This window comes from Furipterus horrens, unplaced genomic scaffold, assembly GCF_987537825.1.
Source record: "Furipterus horrens unplaced genomic scaffold, mFurHor1.1.pri manual_scaffold_11, whole genome shotgun sequence".
NCBI classification, from domain to species: Eukaryota; Metazoa; Chordata; class Mammalia; order Chiroptera; family Furipteridae; genus Furipterus; species Furipterus horrens.
In genome coordinates this window covers 23,818,052-23,824,511 of record NW_028327181.1, presented here as the reverse complement: position 1 = coordinate 23,824,511, position 6,460 = coordinate 23,818,052, and the positions used below count along the sequence as shown (strand labels likewise).

Genomic DNA, 6,460 nt, shown 5'->3' with positions numbered 1-6,460 from the left:
CAAAGTATGACCTTCTTTCCTGCGCATCCCAACGGGCGGCCGCAGCCCCTGCACATCCTGGGGGGCTGCAGGAACCACTGAGTTGGAGCTTCCTGGGGCTTTCCTCTCCGCTGCCCTTCTCCAGCGCTCTCCGGCCCACTCCCTCTTCCTCTCTCTTTTCCCGTCGTTTAATTTGATTTCCGTTTTCTTATCAATATTTCAACGGCTGTCTGATGAATTGTTTTATAGACAGCCACCCATCTGCCCCCAGCTGCTTTTCCAGAAACCTCTCTGTGTTACTAGGAAATGTTAAGGAAGACTAGAAACCACACACACATCATAAATGCAAAGCTTGCTCTGTTAAGCCCAGGGCAGAAGTGGAGACCCAGGCCTTCCTTAAACTGGTTATTTAGTTTCCAATGATTACTATGCAAATGATTAACCCTCATACCAAATCAATCTGAGTGAAGTCTTGATTTTTCAGGCCCTTAACTTTTTCCTATTTGAAGGTCACCCCTTCCCTTTATTTGGCCCTCCGCAGGGGTTCACCTTTTCTGACCCACAATTTTTAGACAGCATCTAGAACAGTGAAGTGGATTGCAAATGTTACAGAAACAACCTATTGGGGCGGTTTAATTTTTTAAATATATTTTAAAACACTCTTGCTAAGAGGTCATTTCTGGGTCTCCAAATTTATGTTTCCTTGAAGTTTGGAATATTGCTTATTTCTTCGCTTCCTCTTGTAGACCTGGCCCGGAGTGGGCTCAGATTTCGGAGTCCAAGCTCACATGCACTCTCTCAGCTGCCCAATCCCGGGGCCTGGGTGGTTTTCACACCCTTGCACATGCCTCTCCTGAGCTTCCTGTACCTGGGAACCACTGGCCAGGCCCCCACCCAGAACGGACAGATGAACCTGGAGGTGGGGAGAGGGAATGGGGAGCCATCAGGTAAGAGCAGAAGTGGGAGGGTGTCCATTTGTAAGAACAAAATGTGCACCTCTGAGAACTGGCTCCAGTTTCTCCAGCTTTCCCCTCCTCTTTCTTCTCTGGGTGCCCAGATTGCTCACTGCTTTGGTTCTGGGCGCTGAGGAAATTTGTTTAGTGCCTGCGTCCTCTTCTCAGTGCACCCTGCCCCCCGCCCCCACAACTGTCCCTGGAGATTTCGGACCCAAAGGCAATGGCTAGAATTCCATTTCTGGAGAAAGCACACTCATCACCCAGATCTCCCCACGTGGGGGGTAAGAGGACCAGCGGCAGGGTTATTCATTATTTCCTTCGCAACAATATCCCGATTTTTCTCTCCGGCCCTCCCCCAAAGCTCAACATATTGAAACATTTTGCTGCTTAATAAGAGCAGCCCGGAGAGCTATGAGGTGAAAGGCCAGCCTGGGACCGTGACTGGGGCTGCCTAGGCTTGGCGTGATGGCGAGGCGGCCCCCACCCCGCACATTCCTGACCATGGCTTAGGAAAACAAGGCCGCGCTTGGGGAGGGGAAGAGGCTGAAGCACAAGAGCCATCGCCTCTGAATTTTTTATTCTTGGGGAGATCATCTTCCTTCCCAAGGGAACAAACACACTATTCCAAACAACCACAGATAAAACAGAAGGTGCTTCTATGTTCCATGATACACCATCCAAGGATGACATGTATTTTAAACAGGTGCTTTTTAGGAAAATTGGAAATCTGAAAATGAGGGTTTCAACTATGCCAGAGGCGATAAGAACTAAGCAATTGTCTAAGTCATAATTTACCAACCAGATTTAACTTTTTCTGTCCTTGAGACTTCCTTTATATATTTTCCCCTTCTCTCTTTCCTCCCTTCTCTCTCTTCACCTTTCTTCCTTCCTTTCTTCTTCTTTTTTTTTTTTTAAGGGGATTTCTACAAGATCACTTGAGTACCTTCCTGCAGATTTTAAACTCTTCCTTCTCTATGTCTTCACAGTTGGTCTTACAACCTTACTTGTAGACATATCTAAGTTTTCTCTACCTTCACTAGATTGTAAGCTCCCTGAAGGCAGACTCTGGGTTTGTTTTGGTCATGGCCGGACACCCAGTGTCCACACAGAAACTGACAGGTGGAAAAGAGGAACAATGAGCGACAACCCCTTTTTTCTGAAATAATTAACAAAGGGAATACAAGATAAACAAAACCAAATGAAGGAAAAACTGACAGGAAAATCTCACCTGACTGACGCTGATTCATTTTCTGCTTTTCAGGGTTACATAACATCAGCACCCCTTTGTGGGCTTCATTTTTACCTAAAGGAATTAACCAGGGAGCCAGAAATGGCCGTGCTCCCCCCACCCCACGGCACCCTGGGTGTGGTCAGATGATGAAGGTGTCCAGTCTCCAAGTTCTGTACCAAAGCTCTTCATGCATGTATGCATGTATGTGTCTATTTCCTACTCTTCCCGTAATTTCAAGCATCAGAGTGGGTACTCATTCTAAGGGTCTTGCAAATAATAAAATCTTGGTGGTCCTGGGAAAACAAATGAGCTGAGAATGAAGTGAGGAATAATGTGGGTAGGGTTTCAGACAGGGTTTCCTAGCGGGACACAGGCCTGGGAAGCCTGCCTTGCTTGTGTGAGTGTGGGAGGCAGGGTGGGCTGTGGATGCCCACTGTGGAAGTGCCCAGAGCCCTGACCAGCCAGTCTGGAAGCAGGACTGGGGACTGGGGTAGAAGTAGGACCTCGTCTATCTCATTCTCTAGGAGGATACAGCCAACCCTCTTTGTCACCTGAAGCCTTCAATTTGCCAGAAGAAAATTGCTGAAATTGGTAACAGCTGCCCTAAGGAGCAGCATAAAAGAGGAGGATGGGGGGAAAGGGGCAGGAAAACTCATTAAAGCCAGCTTATCCCTCCAACTGTTTCCAAAGGGAGGCAGGGCAGGGACTTTCTTGCTCCACAGCTATTGCCCCCTCACCGTCCTGTGCCAAGCTGTTTCCTTGTGCTGTAGGCATACAACCCACAGATTAGCAAGCGACCCTCCTGGGGAGTTTAGGGGAACCAGAGATTGCACCCAGGGAAGGATCTATCAGGGAAGCCAGGGGAAGCTATCTAGGTAGTGCCACTCTGGGCTGTTGAGGGGGTCTTTGATTCTAAGCAAGACAGTTAGGACTCAGCTTCCTTATCTGGCAAATAAGATGTCACCCACCGCCTGTGAACCGAAAGGTCACTGGTTCGATTCCCAGTCAGGGCACATGCCTGGGTTGTGGGCCAGGTCCCCAGTTGGGGGCTTGCAGGAGGTAACCACATATTGATGTTTCGTTCCCTCTCTTTCTCCCTCCCTTCCCTTCTCTCTAAAAATAAATAAAATAAAATCTTTAAAAAAATAGCGGTCACCCTGAGACACCTTCCAAATAGAGCATGTATAATTCTGCAAGATTATTTAGCCTGGGAAAGGGTGTGAATTGATGGCAAATCAATGCTCTATGGTTAGAAACGTTGGGTTCCAGTCTTGGTTCTGCTCCTGATGACTGGTTATGGGCTGACTTGTGCTCCCCTAAAGTTCTTTTTCTTTTGTATATTTTATTATGTTGTTACAATACTTCCAATTTTTTCCCCTTTGCTCCCCCCCGCCCAGTACTCCCCCTCCCCCAGCAATCCCATCTCCCTTAGTTCATGTCCATGGGTCGTGTATACAAGTTCTTTGGCTTCACCCTTTCCTATATTCTTCTATTTTTTAAATAATTAATTAATTTTTATAACAATAAAAAATAACAATTCCCCCCTCTCAGACTTAAGTAAAGTTCATTTCTTAAAGCCCTCACCCCAGTACTGTAGAATGGATAGACTCCTTAAAGAGATAAATAAGATACAATGCATGGGCCCTGATGCATTAGGACTGGTGTCCTTTTAAGAAGAGGAGATTGGGATGCAGGTATGTGGCAGCATGAAAGGACACAGTGAGAAGGTGACCAACTGCAAGCCAAAGAGAGGAGCCTTAGGAGAAACCAGCCCTGCTGACCCTTTGATCTTGGGCTTCTAGTCTCCAGAACTGTGAGGCGTAAATTTCTGTTGTTTAAACCACTCGATAATTTCTATTTTATTATGGCAGCCCCAACAAACAAATACATCTGAGATATAATATTTTGCCATGATTTAGTTTCTCCAAGGAAGTAAAGGAAATTGACAATGTTGATCTTCCAGAACCTCCTATGGTGATGAATATGTATCATGTATTCGCAGTGTTTTGGGCCATGTGTGGCCTTGTGTGTAAATCAGCATCCCTGTCTTTGGAGTGCCTTTCACCCCAGATAAAGTCCAACGCCACATTGAGTTTCAGCCCCTCTTGTTTTCCTATTTTTTTGCTGTTAATGATGGGAAAGGAAGGAAGTTGCTTCTTGCTCTTCCAACAAGCAATTTCAGATTTTAAAGGGTAGTCAAAAGATGTCACCATCCTTATCTCTCATTATCTCTGTGGTCATGTAGTCACTGACAGTCTGCAAACCTAGACGGAGCTCCTGGAAATGACAAGGAAGGCGTAGTGGGAAGTCTGCTCAGGGAGATAAATCCAGGAAATAGAGGTGGTGAGTAGAACAGGGTCCGTGAGGAAGAAGAGCTATCAGACTGTGCTCTTGAGATTCCAACACGTGTGTGACCTGGTTAGTTCCTTGATTCCCATCACATCACACACACACACACACACACACACACACACACTTATCCGCATCCTCAGCGCAAAGAGGCTCTCAGGATGGTAGCATGATGTGCAAAATAGGGAACATTCTGATAGACAGTGAAAACTACTGGGGCAAGAGATTTGCAATCTAAACAGGAGTAAGAGAAAGGACCTCTCCCAAGCTAACAGTAACTAAATATATGTAAAAGTTCCCCAGGATTGGGGAGGAAGAGGTAAGGTTATTGGAGATTGAATGAGACTATGCTTAAGGCAAAGAGAAGCTCTTAATACTAAAGATTTTAATGTACTTTGTGTTCATTCTTCCAACTCCCTTAGCAAGTATTTTTTAGATGAAAAGACGTTATCATTTTACTATATAACATACTTGTGAATATACACAATTGCATTTTCTCAAATGGCAAATGAGAGCCACGATATCATTTCTCTTTGATTACTGAAAACCTCAATATTGTCTATCTGTCTTCAGGAAGATTCCATTTTCTGCTACATCTATGATACTGTTCATGAGGATCCCAACAGTGCTTAGTACTTAAGAACATTTTGCTAAGTTGTTCTGTCACGTGTCCTTGATCCAAGTGTTCATTTTTCCCTTCTAATCTGGTTTTCAGCCTTCAATCCTGCATTTTTTCACAGCTCTGAACAGCATCTGGCCAAGGGATAGGTTTTGTGTGTTCATATGGAATGCTCACAGGATGGCAGCAGACTGTCGTCCTGCCTTCAGATGTCAAAGCTTTGCAATTACGGTTATCTGGAAGAGAAAAATATGGGGATCTATGACAAACACAATATAAAGCTCCAGGTTGAATTGGAAATAAATACTTCAAAAGAGTTCTGGTTGATAACACCCATTTTACTGTTGCTACCGCCATGGCCAATCAAGATGTGTATCAGGTGGTATGAAAAAGATGATTCGAAGAGAAAATGCTTTTAAAATTTGCTTCTTGTCCTGGCTGCTGTGGCTCAGTGGATTGAGCTCTGGCCTGAGGACTAAACGGTCTCCAGTTCGATTCCCAGTTAGGACACATGCCTGGGTTGTGGGCCAGGTACCCAGCTGGGGCTGTGCAAGAGGGAACCATTAATATTTCTCACCCTCTCTTTCTCCCTCCTTTCCCCTCTTCCCCAAAAATAAATAAATAAAATATTTTAAAAGCAAAATAAAATTTGTTTCTAAGCATACCTATTTTCATTCCGTCATTTTGCCCCCTTACTGCATCTCCTCGTGAATGTCAATTACTTTTATTTTATTAGGTAATCCTTGAGGCCTATGCTAGCTCAAAGTTTCATAATTCTAAAGAGCATATTACTACTCTCGCCTATGGTTATTTATTTATTTTTCTGGTTAGTGGGAGATATTCCATCTCTGTTCCTGTTTAAAACAGTGCAACTAATCCTTAATGATTCCAGTATGATTCTAGATAAGGCAATGATTTTCTGATCGAATGGAGTAACTTATTCATTTATCCATTCATTCATTTTTTTGCCACAGTTTGGGGAGTGGGTCACGGAAAGAACCTGAGTAATATCACTCTGCTATCTCTGAGAAGGCAAAGGTTTGCAAAGACTATGGTATCTTTGCTTCGTCCATCTAGGCTTATTCAACCCTAGCAAGGAGAAAAGAGAACAGAATTAAAAGAAAGCATCGGGTTCAGGGCCTGCTGCAGAAAAGTTGCCATCACAACCAGAAGGTGAATGACTCAATGACGTTAAAGTATTCTGACGTTATTGCACAGAGCGGGACACTGGTCTGTCCACCACAACTTTGAAGTGGAAGATGATTAAGAAAAACAAACAAAACTCCCCCCAAAACCTTTCAGACTATTGAGAAAAATGCCACAGAA

At 44.4% G+C, this 6,460-nt stretch overlaps 1 pseudogene; it reads right to left on the bottom strand.

The window, feature by feature from the left end:
- Window positions 1-5,074: 5,074 nt before the first annotated feature.
- On the bottom strand, window positions 5,075-5,491 carry LOC149997262 (large ribosomal subunit protein mL42 pseudogene; annotated as a pseudogene).
- Between the last annotated feature and the right edge of the window lie 969 nt (window positions 5,492-6,460).